The following is a 19,493-nucleotide window of genomic DNA, read 5'->3' on the forward strand; positions in this document are numbered from 1 at the left end:
AAATTTATTAATAACTCTTCCAATTCTTGATAAATTTGTTATTCCACGGTTCAGATGTTAAAGAGTTTTCAGTACTCTCTGAAGAGAAATACTTGAGAGTAAAAAATATTTTTTATAATGGAAAATCATGAAAATAATGATCCAGATACTTCTGTTCATTCTGACATTTTCTGTTCTCAGAACTGTGCCTGATGTTTTCCTGGGGAAAAGGCTTTCTGCAACAACAAGCTACTGCCTGGCACATTTTGTTAAAGTCTTGCTATTTTATTCCCCAAAATGTTTTACACACGCTTTTTAAATTCTTATAAAAATAACCAGCAACCAAATACATATCAGTAGCATTTTTAAATTTCAGTTCTTATTCCTTCCCACCAATTTGTCTGAAAACAGGTATTTGCAAACACTGGTAGCCTAATTTCTTGTGGCCTTTCATTTTTTATGAAGTGTTTTCAAAAGACTTCAATCAACCTTAATGGTGCATTTTTAGTTAAGGAAACAGTGTGGAGAGAAGTCAATTTAAGCTCCCCAATGAACAAGTGTGTACAGAAAAAAAAAAGCCATAAATGGGTTTAGAAAACAGAGCCAGTACAAGCAAAATGCAGTGAGCAAAGCGCTCAGGGAAGCCAAGATATAATGGAAAGAGTAAAATACTGCAGAGCTTTTTAAACTATATACAATTGGAACAATGGGCTGGACCCAGACATCCATGTTAAACTGTTAGGAGATAGGTGAAAAGCAAGCTGCAATTCTGTAACCAGGGCTAGAGAATATGAGAATGGAAGGGTTTAAAGCTGAAGCAAATGAATGTGGGGTAGTTTAGCAGCATAGAAATCGAGTCAAAATTGGCATATTTCACTGTTTAATGTACCATGTGAAGAATCATCTCCTGGCTTTCTGAATTAAAGGACTATTAGTACCAAGCTCCTTAATGAAGCTGCTTTTATGCCACCTGTGAAATAATAATACCTTTATTTGTAATAATAATACCTTTATTTGCACACCTACTTTTTACCAAAATACTGTAAAAGCACAGGGCAATTAAGTAATGCAGCCTCTGTGAGAACACAGTATAGATCTACAAAATATATAAAACAGGAACCCACCTGGGAAACTATCACCCAGCGATCGTTTAATTGTCTCTCATTATTTAAACATGGCGTTAATAATGCATAGAACACATTTTTCCAAAGCATCACAACCTCCCTGGTAAAAGGGTAACTGCATCAATATTAACAACCCAAAGACTTAAAATAATTCAGCCCTGCCAAAGCAGAGCGAGGCACTCTCCCGGCTGCCTGGGCCCCGGCACTGCTTTCAAACAAACTCCTGAACGGGGTCCCGACGATTATCACCGCTTGTATCAGTTTATACGTGGCTTTCATGCCTGCTCACAGCTGAGTGCAGTTGTTTTTTTCAGTGTCTGCCTCACGGTATGATTCAATCCATTTGGGTGGCTTAATGCAAAGATTTCGTAATGTACACAGGGATGAGCAGCGCTAAGGCAACGAACATCGTGCTCATTATTCTTTTAACGGGAATGTCAACAAGAAGAGGAATTAGAGAGGAAATCGTTGTAACTCCAAAAGAACATCTGACTAACCACTACAGATGACATGTTTTTTCCCTTTTTATCCTCTTCATGATCCATAAAGCAGGATTTTTCCAAAACAATTAATTTGGTTGCCAAACCCTTCTTAATTCTAAGGAGATTTAAAACTCATCTACTTGGAGTCTGTCTCATGGAGTTAGACCCACAACCGGATTACAAGCTATTCCATCATATGGCTGGTGTTAGCCCAGTTGCTGCTACGTGGTGCATAATTGGACTGTTGGATTGTTTAAAAAAAAGGGAAAGAAATATAAACCTCCAAGTCTTCTTTACACTAAGCCCACCGGCACCTCTGTCTTCTATTATTTGTGTTACTTTCTCCTCAAAATAAAGGCTCAGCAGCCTGAAAGAGTTTCCAAAAACTTCTTCTAAGTAACCTTGATATCTTTGATATACAGACTCCACAACAAACATAAATGCTCTTTAAACAAGTCAATCAACAGGACTGGGCATCCCAATTCTACAGCAAAACAGAGGTTTAAGTGGTAAAATGGCTCTTCTTTGTGTCTAGTGTTGGAGAGCATATGGCAAATTTCCACTTAACACTCTCTTAGTTTGCAACACAAACTAATTCCCATGTTAATTCTTTTAATTATTAAGTGTGTGCGTATTTGTGTGCACACAAGTCTGCGTGTTGTTTTGTTTCTTTAAAGAGAATCAGTGACCTTAAAAAAACTGAGGTGGACTTAAATCCTGATTCACTCCTTTGTAACATTTTCTTAGAGCTGGGGTCATGGTGGTAGCTTTGTCCTCTCTGCTGGTGGTGCACAAGGGTCTGTGCTTGCTCTTTGCAGCCAAGGTAAGGCCAACAATTAGATAATGTCACTGCTGATAGCTGTGGTCTTGGGCCTCTGGTCATCCAAACATCCTGAATACAACACGACCACCACCTAGCCTTTGTGCATGCTACCTCCATGGGGGACCTGCAGCAGCCAGGGAATATGGAAGAATGAACTGAGATGGCACTAGAAGTGCTGTCCCAAAGAGAGGAATCCAGTAGCAAATCAGTGATCTTCATAATAATTTTCTAATTTTTCAAACCTAAACCAATTCCAAAATCTAGAAGCTTTTGCCCTTCATCAGTCTCTTCACTCATTCTGTCTCCTTCTAACTCTATGACTGGACATGATATTGACTGCACTGGATGTATCATCTTTTTCTTTTTCTTTTTCTTTTTCTTTTTCTTTTTCTTTTTCTTTTTCTTTTTCTTTTTTTCTTTTTTTTTTTTTTTTGGTGTTGGCCTTTGATGTCTGTTATTCTCAGGATTAAGCATAAACTGAGTTCACAAGAGTAACACAAACAAGAGCAACCTGGAATGACCTGATTGCCCAATATGCATCACACTGGTAAAGAGACATGAAGCCAGGAATTTGAAGTAAATAAGGACTCAATTACAGAAAATGGAGAACAGTTGTTCTGTTGTCAAACAGAACAACTGCTTGACATAGAGTTTGGATTGATTATTCAAAAACATAATATGGTGCAGTCCAGATAAAGTATCTGCCTGGGAAAACTCTTCACCTTTTGCAAACAGAAGGAGTGAAATATTCTAAGACAAAGAGATGCTGATACATGTGAGGACCATCCATTCACATTCCAATAGAGCAGCCTAATTTTTAGTTACACTTGAATTATTTAATTAAACTGTTTGTTATCCTTGTTGTCCAAGAATATAAGCTGCTTAAAACTAGATATACAGATGAACTCTTTTAAACTATTTTATTTTAAAAAAGAAATGCACTGGTATCAGATTTTTACCTTTGGTTTGTAATAAAAATTCAAGTTATTCTATGTTTACCCTTGTCCCAAGAAAGGAGTTGTCCCACTGGGCTTCTACCCTAACACTGACCCTCTTGGGAGAGGAAGGCTGAAGTGTGAATTTATGATGAATTCCAGCCTCTGAATCAAGGGTGAGATTTCTCCTCCCCATTTCCCATGTGCAGCTTTGACACTCCCTCCACTGCTCTGCCTGGAAGTGTGTGGGATCTGTTTTGCCCTGTCACAGAAAAACACAGGGAAATTCTATTCTCATTTCTCATCCTTACTCTCTCCAGGGCTCAGAAGGAATGTCCTTTTTCACTTCCTTCTCTTTGTGCAGCTCAGGCCATATTTACCAGCATTAAATAACAACACCCCTCCCTATCTCCAGCTTGTTCAGCATGTAACATCATCCAGAAGCAAACAAACTGCAGCATATCCTAAAACATGAATTATTTTTAAAAAATTCAGGCTGGCCAGCTGTTTGGAGTCTCCCAGCTAGGAATGCTGCCTTCAGAGCCCCCACTTGATGCTCCAGCACGGTCTCTGCTGCTCACCACTGTGTCCATCTGTCTGCGTGGCGTGTCGCCAACTCTTAAGCTGGCCCCATCTTTACCCAGGCTACCAAAGCAACACGGATTTGGACTGACAGCCTCAGTAACTGCAAGTGTCACTTCTTCTGCTCCAAGTCCCTCTGCAGTGACAGCATTGCCTCCCTCGCTAGACTGCTATCTCAGGTTGGTATCTCGCTCCCGTTGGCCTTTCGGCTCTGTTTCAGAAAATGACAGAGGGATATTGATGCAGAGCCATAGAGATACTAGTGAACATAAAGCAATAAATACTGAATGTTTATATATACATCATTTTGATGTACATAAATGTGTCTCTTCCACTTAGGAGTTACCTACTTGAGGCACATGAATGTGTAACAAAAGGTAATTGTTGCATAGTTTGAAAACTCAATCACAAAAATCCCCTTGGTCTTCTTGTGACAAGAACTTGCCCTCAATGTAATTTTGCTACAACTGGTTTAAAACAAGCAGGTTAGGACCCAAGTTTGCAAACATAATTTGAACAGTACTGTGCTCCAAGGAAGTCCCACCAAGATAAATTAATTTCTGCTAGAGACATTATCCATTGCAGTTCTGGGGACTGGGATAAAGTTCTGAGTGCAGAGAATGTGGGTTTGCAGTATTTTTCTTTCTTTTACATAGTTCCATATGTGAATGATTTTGCTGGAGGTGCTTTCTGACCCCACCCTGTGAAAATCTTCCTCTCAGGGCCATCACAATTAATAATTACTTCTAAAATCCCTGGTTTAGAAGCAGGCTATTTCCTTCATAAATTCCTCTTAATTTCAGTGGGCATATTTGCTCTACAACCATCACTAGGCAACAAAGCATTGCTTGGTTGTTTTTTTTTTTTTCTGAGATATGAGTAGTTCATGTTCTGGATTGAGAACAGCAAGAGCCAGATTGTCACTGTAATCGTAATTTATCTCTCAGACAATTTTTATAGAGTGAAACATAAAAGTTTGAATCTTTATTTTGGAAATACTTGTTTTCAATGCTGACCTCATTTATGCAGAGTTGATTGTATCTGAGTGGAGGGATCTTAGACAAACTTTCTATTAATTAGCATTACAAATGAACATTTTTCCATTTAGAGCTGTCCTACTTTTTCTCACAGGTAATGAGCAAGGGGTACAGACTGGAGCTCCAAGTCGAACTGAATTGTTTCTGCAAGCAGCAAAAGCAAAGACTTCAGTCTGCTGGCTCAGGCCTGGCTGAAAGAGCGAAGAGTTCCGCTGAATACAACAATTAAGTCAAACACTTTGCTAACTTTGATGCAATGCTGTTTCCATCTGGCTCACCCCATCACATGGGGGGGTATTTTTATGCACAGATCTGATGGCTTTGGCAGTTTAGCATTCCTGCAATAGGACTGATGGATTACTGTGTGTGATCCATGTGTCTGCACCACACAGGGCTGAAAAAATCTCCCTGCGTTGAAGGAACTCCCAGGCTGTGGAAATATCTGCCATTTTGTCTTTGTCTCAGTGGCCATGTGGAATTGCATCAAGGTAATGGAGCATCCTTTGTGTGTAAATCACCCTTTTGTACACTGTTTTTTGAAATGTTGTTGCCATTACTATTAATTTCTCATCCCATGGCTGTTTGTTGTCAGTAAATTATCTCAGACCAGAGTCTGCGCCTTTGTCCCTTTGTCACCAGAGGGAAACAGGGGAAGGGGAGCGGATTATTTGAAATTTAAATTAAAATCTTTAAAAGAAGAAAGTGTCCTGTGCAAAACAAAGAGTAAGATGAGATTGACACAGATACTTCCATGGGAAAATTGCTCTAAGGCAAAGCTTGCATCACTTCTATGGATGCACCACAGCTCCTCCATTTCACAGCTTCCATGAGAGCGAGCAGAGGTGTCAGGGCTGGTTAAGGGAAGGTTTGTTGGGCACCACACGGGCAGTCAGAGGGATGCAAGGTCCTCCTGCTTCCCTCCACACTCCAACCTGTGCCGGAGCAGCAGCGGTGGCTGGGCCAGCACTGGCTCCTCCTAAGGAGCCCAGGATGAGGGCAGGGCTCATTCCCAGGCACCATCACTTATTTTGGCAAACCTAAACAGCTGCAACAGCTCTGCAAGATCATTGTACTCCCATCTCTGGGGAGAAGGCTGCCAAAGTGGGACCACTTCAACAGTGGAGGAAATTTCTGAATCATGTACTGGAGCACTTCCCATGCTTAACAGAAAGTTCTTTAAAAAGTACTGCTGGTGGGCTGTGCTTTCTGTATAGGGACAGGGTTATAATTAGACATGGATAACTATTTTCCAATTTCCCTATTTTAATTCATTCCATTTTTAGGAGGGTTTTTTTGAGCTTGCTTGTATGTTCTGTTGTATTGTTAAACATAAGGTCTCACTGAGATTCTTCATCAGACTAAGCTTTAAGAGAAAACACATGCACAGCATGGAGCATTTTCTCCGCTGTTTCTGCAGACAAACAGCACAAAATCTGCAGCAGCCCAGAGCCATCCTCAGCTACCCTCATACTCATGCTGGCATTCAGCCTCTGTCAGCCTTCTTCAGGGCAGTAATAACATTATAATGGGACCGGGAGACAAAACTGTCAAATTCTTTCCAAGACAATCTTCCAGGCTCATCAGCATAGACAATCATTCCTTTTACATCTGGAGTAATAGGAAGATTTTAAGCAATATCTTTTGATTTGAGTTGGACTTGAAAAATTACATAGCTGGGGGCCTTATTTGAGAATGCAATGAGACTGAAATGTAAAGTGCAATTTCCCATGCAGTCTGCGGGGAGAATGAGGCACTTGTCCCAGTTCTCTTAATTGTCTCTGATTGCTGTTTGTGTAGCACAGTCACTTCCTCGTCTTCGAAATCACCTTCAAGGGCTCCAACACTTTTCACTTCACTGTTTTAAATCAAGAAGGGCTAAACACCCACCCATTCAACCATTATGGCTCTTTTATGTTATTTATGTGGTTTATGCTATTAAGCTTTAAAATTTTGTTTATTTAATGGGCCTTAACAAGTACTTAAGTAACAGGTTTGAGGACACATCAGTGGGCCTTGGCACATGTTGATTAAGGTGTGCTTAACCTGACAGTTAATATTTTGTACCATTTTCCCAGCAGCCGTGACTGCTATGGAAGAAGTGCTAATTTTCCAAAAATGGTTAGAGCTTGATTATTATGTTGGTTCTTTATTCACATGGCTTCATTATTTTGTTGGCGCTGCTCTGTGAGAGATGAAGTAGTGCTATTATTTATACTCCCAGCTCCTTTCAGTCTTTTGCAATCACTTAGGCACACATGTGACATTACTCAGATAAGCAATTCTCTTCGCGTTCTGTGAGAGTGGGCAGCAAAAAGCAGTCCATAAAATGAGCTGCTCATCTTCAGGAGGGATCATAGGATTTTCTGGCATATATTTGGGGAGGCAAACAAGAAACTGTAAAAATCATGGTCGTATGTCCCACTAAATCTTATTTGTCTGCATGAAGAGCTTTCATTCAAAAGGGATGTTCTGTCAGCTGAAAGCCTCCAAAGCCTCCCTCATTTTTTGGGAAGCCCAAAGGAGCCTGGTTATAGTTGGGAAGGAGGGAAAGGTTAGGTATTTGAAATAAGTGGAAACCAGAGAAGCCACTTTGTCCTCTAAAACTAGAAAGTCCATTTCTGTCTGTGGCTAGAATATTAGAAGCTGGTACTCCCAACTTATCCGACACAGCAGAAGTCCAACTTAGCTTTTTACATCAAATTATTCATGAAAGTCAGCAGGAGGTGGAGATAAACTATTCATTCTGTGCATATCTATGTGAAAGGAGCTCTCGGGAGAGATCCTCAAGATCCTGCCAAGAAAACAAGTGAAAACATTTTAAGAATGGGAGGGAACATTCATAATTGAAATCACCAACAGCGTAATTTGATTAGTTAATTCTACCAGAACAAAGATGCCACCTTTCCTTAGATGAGGGGGTGGTACAGAGGAGAGGCCAGGAGGGAATGTGATTGTCATCCCAATATGTTCTGCCAGCCTGATTTTAAACACCATAGGACCTGTGTGACCCTGATGCTCCAGACATCCTGTCCTGACCAGAGCACCCAGGCTCACCTGACACTTCTCTCCTTCACTTCTTCCCTGTTCTCAAGTTAATTCAATAATGTCATCTGGAGATGCCCCGAAACCAACACCTCCTACCACCTCACGCTCACTCATTGGAGTTTCCAAAACCATGTACTGAGTGACCTCTGATTCCCTAACAGCACAGTGAAAGGCAGGACTGCAGACAGAAACCAGCTCCCTTTTGCCCTTCTTTGCTGAAGAAATAAAAGGGAAAATGATTATTTAATGTTATCTTATTTTTCCATGGCTTTTTCTTGTTGCTATATCAATTGCCACAGCAATTCTGTCCAGTCCTGGGTCTGAATGTGCTGCTCATGGTTCCTGCTGATGACAACAGGGGGAGAAACCACAGATGGACAGAGCCCAACAGACCAAAGAGAAGGACATAATAAAACAAGCCAAGTTAGCATGTGTTTGTGGGGGATTCAGAACACCTGAACTTTCACCTTAGAAAAAATAAAACTCCGTTAATATTAAAGACAGAGCCAGTTTTAGACCATTTAAGCTAAGAATTTCTTTCCCCACAAAAAGAAAGTAAATGCCACATAAAATGGGAGTTTTCTTCAAAGCCCCTAGTCTAGAAAAAGAGAAAAGCAATAAACGATGTTTTAAAAATGAAGGCTTTTGATTTAACTCCAGTATTTAAAATGAACAGTATTAATTGGTTTTCATTCTTTATCTTTAATAAGATGTTAAGGGGTTTCTTAGTGGCATTTGTGGCAATGGGAATAAGTCAAATTGGCAGAAACCCTAAACCACATTTAGCTGTTCCCTATTGTAACAGTGAACAAAGGTTTTATTAACATCTTACCCCTTGTTGGGCCCGAAAGTCCCTTTTCAACACAATCACAGCCTTGAGTCTTCAATTTGCTGCTCTGTGGAGAGGATTTATGCCTTCAGATCCAGCATGTTGTTCAGCATCTGTTTACATTATCCCCATCAAAAGTTATCTACGAGTAGCAGAGATGTTTAGAAAAAGAGTATTTTTAATAAATCAGCACCATAGTGTGCTCATCTCTCAAACTGGATGTCCTTGCCCCAAACACTCAGCATCAACTCTATCCCAGTCCAAACCAAAACTGATTGATTCACTGCCTTTTCAAGACCCAGTGTATTGCCCGTCCTTGCTCCTTGGTGAATTTAAGATGAAACTCTCTTGGAAGGACAATCTGCTGTCACCTGGAGAGAGATATTTCAAGACCATGCATCTAACAGTCACATTTAAAGAGAAACCAACAGTTTGCAGCCCTTCACTGTGAGGTGGTGATGACATCCAAGGCATTTGGCTTCCTCCAGCCTGGAGAGACCAGCATCCCACACACACACCTCCCTCACAAGCACAGTTCCCTCTGTTTGACTTCACCCTAAGGTCAGCCTTCCTCCTGTGTCAAGTTTTCTAATCCACTTTAATATCCAAACACAATCAGCATTTCCTGATGGATTTTGTGCTTTGCCTCAAGGGCAGAAGAGTGTGTTGTGGGAAATGCATTCCCTTCCTTCAAGGAAATAGCCTTTAACCTTGTATCATCTGCTGGTTCATGCTCCAGGGAAATGCACCTCTGTGGCCTCAGGGCACTGCAAAGAATCATCCCCTGTGCTCTTCGTGTCCTTTCAAGTGCTGGATCTCATGGAAAACATGGAAACAAAAAGACTAGTGTGCTTTTATAAATGGGAATAACAAACTCCACTGATTTTGCATGGATTTCTAGCACCTTTGTTTTTTCACAGCAAACAGCAATTTCTCAGCTTCTTCACCAGCATCTGTGTTTCCAGTTCATGATGCAGCTGCAGCTGTAAAAAAGGGAATAAAAGGGGCTGCTCTCCTACCTCGAGAGGGCACCACGAGACAGCTGAAAAAAGGAATGGAAGCAAACAAGCTTTACCTCAGGCAGCAAATATTCCTGTCATGAGGATGTTCAATTACAGTAATTAGCAATAATCACATAAGCAACAGGAGCTTCCTTTACCTCCCTTCACCCCTTGGAAGAATGGAGTCTGCTTCATTAAAACCTCTGCTTCCTGCTTAATCCCAGGGACCCGTTCAGGGGTGTTTCCTTCGGAGACCGGGGGACCTGGATTCACCAGCGCGGCTTCCCGGCGCTGCTGCCAAGATGCCGGGACAATGTGTGAACTGCAGAAGGAAAAAAAAAAAAAAAAACCCAAAAAAAACCATATTGGAGTGACTCATCTGACTCTGAAATGGAAGTTTTAAAAGGGAGGGAAAGTGGGAAACATTAACAGGGACTATTAAACACTGTGTGACTGTGGCTTTCTGAAACTGCTCTGACCTATTTATAAGAGATGAGCTCTGTCCATGAAGCAGGATTTGGGGTTTTATTATTAATAATTATGCTTTCCCTCCTACTACCTGGTATCCAGCCAACTTAGTTGGACAGTACCTGATTTGCAGAGGGAAAGCTGAAGTTAGCAGATCTACAGGTCACAGGAAATCGCATTTCAAAGAAAACATTTTTTTACTGTTTTAGCCTGGATGCATCTCAGTCCAGTATCTTAAACTCAAGGCCATTCTTCCACCCTTCAAACTGAAGCATTCTGAAGGGAAGGCATGGGGAACTGCACTTGCAGGGAATGCAGAGAGCAAGGCAGCCCCAGGTAAGGCACTGGGCTATGTCCTGCCGTGCAAGGAATGGAGCTGAGGGGTTAAAATGTGCTGCCTTGATTTTCATGAACCCAAAGAGATTCATATGACCATGCCATGAAGACCCTCTGCCCTGACCTTCTCCAACAGCCAAGTTAGGAGTGAGCAGATTAATTGTAAATATCATAAATTAATTTTAGCAACATTTCTACCTCCTTTCTCTGCTGCACCCCTTTTAAAATTGTTTTAAATTTTTGTTCTAAAATTGTTTAAAATTTAAAAATTTAAAAATTTTTGACAAATCTAACTTTAGGTAATACTGATAAATTTTCAGGATAAAACCTAAAAGAAAATGAAGACATTTCAAACCAGAGAAGTAAAATAAAAAAACTAAACTATGTTAATGGTAAAAATTAGTCAGTGAGTTTGGGTAAAGAAAGGTATGCAGAGGATTCTGAATGTGCTTACATTTCTCAGTGTGGATGAAGGAACAGGCCTGGATTATACTAATCTCCAAATGCTTGGAAATACAGGCAGCACAAAAACATCTTCCTTGCATAAACCAGGACTGTGCTCTCAATGTCTTCAGTGCATTGTCTGAGCCATCCAATACAGACAGGAAAGTCTGCATTCAAGGTAAAGCACAAAGCAACAGATTTCACAGATGGGTGTAAATCCATGTTGTGAATCAGTGACTGTTCCATGTGAATGGCAAAAGCAAAGCTAAAAATCAGGAATTCTCAGACAGTTCTATCAGGCTTTAGGTCCTTCTACCCCAAAATAGCATGCAACATTATAAAGGCAAAGAACAATCTGCATGTATTCAGGACATCTGGCAATCTGATGGCAATTCCAGTCAGTGACATTTCACAAACAGCATTTTGCTGTATCCTCTATACTCAGGAAACCAGATGGACACTCTACATTCTCACCATTGGTAAGCTGATGGCAGAGACAGTGAGGTCTTGCTGTTGGAAAGACCAACCATGCAGAAAAAAACCTACATACAATGGAAACATGAATTTCAGTCATATAAATATACAGAAAATAAGTGGTTCATTTGTAACTAAGAGGATTCCATTTACACATATTTATTTGGGGGCAGCATTGTCATCATTTAAGCATAAATGCTACAAATACAACATTTTAGGACTCAAATTGCAACACAGAGAATTAAATAACTGCAGTTTCTTGTTTCAGGATGGATTTACACAGATAATCTTTGTATGGATTGGTTTTGTCCTCTTTTCAGAGTTCTGACAGCCTCCTGAACTCAGGATGATGAGGTCTTACAAGTGTGAGAATCATGAAGTAAAAGATGATGTGTGAGTTTTGTGGGAACCTCAGATACTTCCACCTCCATCCCTCCAACTCTATCCCAAGCATTTATTTATAAATACTTCCAAATGGCAAACAGCAATATCATCAAAGTCAACTCAAAGAATTGCAAAGTCACAGAACCACAGACTAGTTTTGGAAGGGGCCTCTGGAAATCAAGTCCAACCTCTCTGCTGAGGCAGAGCCACCTGGAGCAGGTGACACAGGAACGCATCCAAGGGGGTTTGGAATGTCTCCAGAGAGGGAGAATCCATGATCCTCCTGGGCAGTTTGTTCCAGTGCTCTGCCACACTCAATGTAAAGAAGCTCTTCCTCACATTGAGATGAACCTTTTTGTGTTTTATTTTATGGCCACTGCTCCTCATCCTGTCACTGGGCATCACCAAAAAGAATCTGGTACCGTCCCCGTGGCATCCACCTTGGAGACATTTGTACACATTTATAAGATCCCCTCTCAGTCTTCTCCTCCCTGGACTAAGCAGGCCCAGCTCCCTCATCTCTCCCCATAAGAAGGATGCTCCAGACTCCTGATCATCTTTGTGGCCTCCACTGGACCCTCTCCAGTAGCTCCTTGTCCTGCACTCAAGTATTAATACCCCCAAGTACCAGAACAGGATGGGGCCAACAGCTTGGAAAAGAGCTTTGCAAGAAAGGCTCTGGGGGTCCTGGTGGGCAACAAGCTGACCATGAGCCAGCAAGGTGACCACTCAGCAGAGAGGGCCAGCAGCCTCCAGGGCTGCAGTTGGGAAAGTACCTCCAGCAGGTCAAGGGAAGAGATCCTTCTCTCTTCAGCACTAGTGGGGGTCACATCTGAGTGCTGGTCCAGTCCTGGGCTTTCCAGCACAAAAGTGATGTGGACATACTGGAATGAGTCCAGCAAAGGGCCATGATGATGATGAAGGGACTGGGGAATCTGTTATATCAGGAGAGACTGAAGGAGCTGGGACTGTTCAGTCTGGAGAAGGTCAGAGAATTATATCAATGTGCATAAATCCATGATGTGAAGGAATAAGAAGACAGAGACCAGCTCTTCTCTGTGGTACCCACTGAGCAGACAAGAGGCAATGCAATGGACAAGAGGCAGTGCAATAGAGGAAACTCCATTTAAATATGAGAAGGAAATCAAACACTGGGAAAGGTTGTCCAGAGCTGTTTTGGAGTCTCCATTCTTGGAGATACAGAAAATCTGAGATGACACAGACCAGAGAAACCTGCTGTAAGTTGACTCTGCTCTGAGCAGGGCTTGACCAGACAACCTCCAAAGGTCCCTTCCAACCTCAACACTTCCGTGATTCTGTGACTGCCGAGCCAGGTTTTTTTCCAAGTTACTGATGTGTTTGGAAACAGGAAGAGCCACAAGCTGTATCAACAAACTTTTGTGACTGGAAAAGCTGAATTAATTGCTAGAATCACACCAGTCAGCTGGAGAGGACGTGAGTTTCTGTTCGATGGGCTGCCAACGTAAACATTATTGTTGCAGAATCTGAGCTCTAGCCGAGGGCTGGGTGCCAGATTTCTCGATGTGCCTCGAGAACACCGACTTTATTAGCCACAGTAGTAGCAGCCTGATAAGAGCTGCATGTGATAGCAGTGGGAGGGGCTGGCTGAAACGGGGATTGAGCCTGTGCCACTGGATCTGCTGCACCAAAAGGGGTACGGATGCCTTAGCCCAGCCAGAAAATCACCCTGTGGCAAACAAGTGCCAGATATAGGAAAGAACTATGGAGATGGCTCTAGAGCAGCCAACAGAGAGGCTTTGGCAGACCTGGCCTTCTCATACTCTGGGGGAAACTATCAGCAGCCCTCAGATCCCCCTGTTCATTTCTAATCTGCCACTCAGCCCTGGAGGAGAAGCATTTCAAGAACATTCATTTCAGCAGAAACATTGTGCTGTTCCATGGCTGTAGGTGGAGTGGGAGTAATGGGCAGGCACCAGAGCAGGAAAAGGTAAGGGATAAGCAAAACTGAACACTGCTGAAGGGGTGAGCTGGCAGCTGAGCCTCTTGGTACAACCATCCAAGCCTCTTCATGGATGGAAAACAGGAATGGAGAAAGAATGGTCCCTCCCTTCCAATTTCAGGTTAAATGATGAGCTGTTTGATTGTGATAAGGGAGATTTTGTTTCCAGCTTTGCCTGTTTGGCAGAGGGCTCTTTTAAGCTCCAGTTCCTGGAATACATTTAAGCTTTCTTTTTTTTTTTCAGGCCTAACAATTTCAGAAAAAGTAATGTAAACATAATTCCTAAAGACACAAACTAAGAAGCAACACTCATCACATCTCAAAATCCTTCAGCCTAGTTTTTAAGTCCATCATGTAAGTTAGGGAAGAAGGTCTACCTAATTATTTCATCTGCAAAGACAGATGAAAATACTGTTTTAAAGTGTATCATCACATCAAGTGCATTCCACAGCCCATTTTTAGATCAAATAGTGTGGTCTGTTACATCAATCATCATATGGTTGTAGGTTTCATAGGTTCAATTGCAATGCTTGCCTGCCCCCTTCTATATAGATGACATGAAACGAAACAGACGAGCTAGATGCTATGGAATTATTTATTTTGAAAAATGAAAGCTCATTTTTAATCATGTTTGCCATGGTTAATTAAGTAGACCTGCTCAGGAACAAAATTAATCTTTAGGCTGGCTTTATTTTTCATTTTGTGAAGAACTATGTCTCTATATGTTGAACTATAATTTATTCCCAACAACACTGGTGTTTTTGTAGCATGCTCAATAAACATCCAACAAAAGACGTCCTCTGCATTTTGTTAGTGCTCAAGCAATTTTGACTTCAAACCACGTTATTCTTTACTCTCTGCTTTCTTGTCCAGTTCTGCACATCAGATGTATATAATTGCCATCCTCCAAATTGCATACACAGCCTGTTTATTTCTCACATCCAAAACAGGAGCACAGGAATAAAGGCTGACTAAGACAAGTATAATTGCTGTTCACTAGAACAATCCTCTGAGATCCAAAACTAGAAAAGTTTGTAAGTATGTATTAAATTTAAAACATGCTTGTATTTCCATTGCCTTTGAGAGAATCTGTTTTATGTTAAGGCTTCTACAGAAATTCTCACATTTGAATTATGCACAAGCTAAAGATCTTCACCGGACCAAGATTTGAGCACCTCACAAACTGAGTAGATCTACTGCACTAAATGCAACTTTCTTTGTCTTTCAGAAATAAAATTCCTTTATTGTCTTTACACTGCAATAGATTCACACTTCAGTTTAAGATCTAAAATGGAGAATAGAAATATGATGTACATAATAAGTGAAATTTCAGATATGAGAGTTTCTAATCTGCAAAAAAGCTTCACTGGAAGTTGTTCATTCTTAGCAAATTACCTGTGACAAGTCAGAATTTCCTTGATCAGCCTCTCAAATACTCAGTGTCTGTTCAGAGGAGTATATAAAAACTCATCATGCCCAGTCCTTGACGAGGAACAAGAATTCAATTCAAACTGAATAGAGGCAGTGCTGGGAGAGGTTCTGACATTCAGAAAGGGTAGAAGGATAAAAGAGAGAGAAAAATGACAGACTCAGTCTGCACCATTACTAAAATTAGATCACTTCTTTTGTTCTCCTGAACCTTCTGCTCTATTTGCCAGGAATCATATTAGCAACAGAAACTGTGAGAATCTGTCCAACCTTATTAGAGAAGCTGGACGCAAAGAAATTATGAAAATCTCTTCTAAATGTACTTGCACATAAAAAGAAAAAAAGGGAGAGTTACAGAATTCTGCAAGATTAGATCAAAACCCATGGCAGAAAAACTGGACATCAAACTAACAAAGATTAATTAACAGTATTGCAGTGTGCTGCACATCAGCACAGCACAGGATTTTTTACCATTTCTGTCTTTTTATGTAGTTTTACTACTCAGGACAGACCTAGACAGGCTCAGAGGTGTGCCCATGGCTCTTCACAACAGCAACCAGTTTACCCAAAATGCTTCTCTACTGTCTAAGATACAGTTCAATATTGCCACCCAAAAGAGCTGTGAAGGTCCAGCTTTGCTCCTGGGGAGGATTTGGATGGTTGGCTGGGAATCCTTCTCCATGTGGAACCAAATAGTCTATAATGCTGTAGAGGCAAGAGATGATTCTGGTGTATACCATGGAATCATGGCTGAACTTCTCAATATTGTTGGAATTTCACAGGAGATTCTTCACACTGAGACCTTCCCTCCCTGGGCTGCTGGTCTGAAGGCACAATTAGAAACAACAGGTAAGGAGTAATTAATACTTTTAAGTCAGGCACACAAGGGAAATGTGTTTGAGTGATGAGATCAGGCTCCTTCTCTAGTCTGATTTCACTAGAATAGCTGGTAGTGGCTCTTCCATAGCCTTGTCCACAGCTTCATGGTTAGGACATCTTTTAGGAGTGGCACCGTGAGCTAAGAAGGCCCTTGGCCTCCTTCTTCTTGGGGTGGGTCACTTGCCCCCCTCAACAAGGCAGTTCCTGACACCAGACCACTGCTTTTTATTCCTCCTTAAGAAGGTACCAGCCCCACCAGGGACAACCCAGTTCTGAGTGCATCAAGGCACTTTTTGCACCATCACAAACCAGCAGCTCAGACCTGCTTCTGGAGAGATGTTTCCTAATGACCAATGTGGCAGCCCTACACTTAATGGGCATCCAGCTCCCTGCAGAGACACCTCCTTCATTCCAAACATCCCACAAAGCCCAAATGTTGCACTGAGATCTCTGAATTTTCTTGGTCAAGAATAATTTTTTAAGTCTTTGAGAAGTTGGATGCTAGACAGTGGTGACCTGAGCCAAGTTTAACAAGCAGCGAGTGTATATATGTGTGGCAGGCACATTCTTCTCTCTCTCAGGATTTTTCATAGAGGAGCACAGAGAGAAGAAAGAAAAAAACAATTTCTGTTTCTGCTCCTTGTTTTTCCCATGTAGAATGTGTTTGGAGAATTGTTTACCTGGGGTGATTGCTTGATTGGGTTCTGGTGAGGATTGTTTGAGCCTGATGGCCAATCCAATCCACCTGCGGCTGGACTCTCGACAGAGGATCACGAGTTGTGAGTTAGATATGGTCGTTACAATAGTAGGTATGTAGTTTTAGTATCTCCTTTAAATAGTATATCAATGTATTATAGTATAGTTATAATAAAGAAATCATTCAACCTTCTGAACTGGAGTCAGACATCATTTCTTCCCACTGGGTTCACCTGCATTTACAATATATATGACCATTTTTAATTGGGTGAAGTGGTCAAGGACACAGGACACAGGACACACTACCTTGTTGGTGACTCAAACATTCCTACTCCACTGGAAGCTACGAAGTGTCTTGGAGCTCCAGCTGTAAGAGCTTGTGTGTCACTGGAGCGGAGAGCGTCCCACGTGATCTGTCTCTGTTTATATCCACAACATCCGTGTGGCCACGCACTGTGGTATAAATGACAACTGTGAAGGCTGCATGGCCACAGGACTGTTGCACCCTGTCAAACTAAAGATGCAGAATATCCCATAGTCAATCCTGGGTTGTCACTTACGATTCCAGTAGTACAAAAATCTGCAATTTGTAATTCGCTCTCTGTCCCTTTCTCCTCAGATCAGTGACAGATTCTCAAAATACAACAATTGAAACAGACTTCCAAGAGAAGTGAGTCTTTCCCAAAACATACAATATTTAACTAGATTGCTTCCATAATCAAGAGGTTTTCAGCATGAAATGCAAAGAGGAGAAAAAAAAGGAAAACCCTACTGTGATAAACAAGAAGAATTCAGCTCAAAGCTCCTGATTTTAAGAATATCCTACACAAATTAAACAGAAATCTGCAAACTCAGTATTTTATCCTTCATCTGAAGAATACAATTCTTATAAAATCCAAACCACTTTATACACAAAGTTAAATTGATGAGAAATGCTCTCATGTTTTAATGGTGTAAAAAACAGCTAGGTAGGAATGCTAAAATTACTTGAAGTATATGTTTAGCTGCCATGCAGGAAGGGCATCTGAAAGGGAGCTGATGCTTCAATTACTAAAACTTATTACACGGATGTTACCCTGGAACTCTTAATGGTTGCTCAGGAATGCCAACAAAAACCTTACCCTCTGGGAAAACATGGGGATCTTCCACGTGTAGGAATGGAGTACCTTTTCCTAAAGTTTATTTTAAAGGGATAAAGTCACCCAGAAAGGAATGAGCTCCTCCGGCAGCCTACGGCCACGCTGTCAAAAGGGATTATTGCCAAGGGAGGCACAGGAAAGTAGTCATGGATAACACACATCCAGCACACACAGATCTCCAGAAACCTACACACAGACACAGGATGGGTCCCCTCTAGGATGCAGGACAGATTGAGTAAAACAAGGAGTCACATTTCACTCTGACATCTCCCTTTGGGAATGCCAGCCTGTGGATTGCAATAAAACAAAAATTAACTTTGGGCATCAGGAAAAAGACAATTCCACAATCTAATTTGAAAGTAAACTTTTTTTTTTTCCTCTAGCAGTAAATGGTAAATGTGTTTAAAAAAATCCTACAAGCTCTTTCTTTCTTAATAATCAATAACTGCAAGAAAGCATCTGTTTCCCCTTCCCTTACAGCAGCACACAAAAATGCATTTCCAAACAGAAAACGCTTTATTGGTTTACCTTTAAAAAGAAGAAAGGTCAGTAAGAAAAGTATTTGTACCTGTATTACTCCAAACAAAGTCAACATTGAAAATATAGAAATGTCCATATTAGTATTCAGGGACCTAGGACTAATAGACTTTTCACAAACTGAAAATAAGGAAGCCAAAAACCAAGTCCCAAATCTGGAAATAGTTTGTGTATCAAAATTTTAAGATAAATACACTGTTAAATTCAGTGAGATAAATTCTAAATATATATTGTGTGATAATCAGAAAAAGACAGCTGGAGGTCAGCAGAATTTACCTTGAACAGTTTACTCTGTTAGCAGGTTTTATCTTATTTTATATGAAAAAGAAAATTCTTAGAACTCTTAAGAGAAATAAATTACTATGCTCCCTTCACCAGTAGCTTGGAGTTTGCACCGGCAGAAATTCTGATTTATTCTTTTGAGCAAGAGTGAAAATACAGGAAATGATTCCTCAGAGTTTTGAAGGAGCTTTATGTGAGTCTTGAAACACAAGCAGCAGAGCTTGCAAAGAAATAAATCCAGCGCCTCCTTCCCTCACTCCACTGTTGTTATTTAGAATTTAAACATTCCAGAAGAGAACTGTCATCTTTACAAAGTTGTAACTGAATTGGGAAACTGGGACAGGATGAAACTTGACAACCAAAAACTAAATACCTGCTACCATCCTTTAGGGAATTGCAAAGAGATGCTATTTACTTTGGAATACCTATGAGATATAAATAATTTTAATAGGATTGCAACAGATGCATTTGAAAGAGAGAGTGAAAAAATATTAGATCAAGGATAGTGAAAAAAACGTATTTTTAAAATTTATTATGTAAGAGGATGGAATAATCTATGCCACTGAACTACATTTAAAAGAAATTCAATAAAGACAAATGGTCGTTGT

The sequence above is a fragment of the Vidua chalybeata genome, chromosome 6 (assembly GCF_026979565.1).
Source record: "Vidua chalybeata isolate OUT-0048 chromosome 6, bVidCha1 merged haplotype, whole genome shotgun sequence".
In the NCBI taxonomy this organism is placed as follows: Eukaryota; Metazoa; Chordata; class Aves; order Passeriformes; family Viduidae; genus Vidua; species Vidua chalybeata.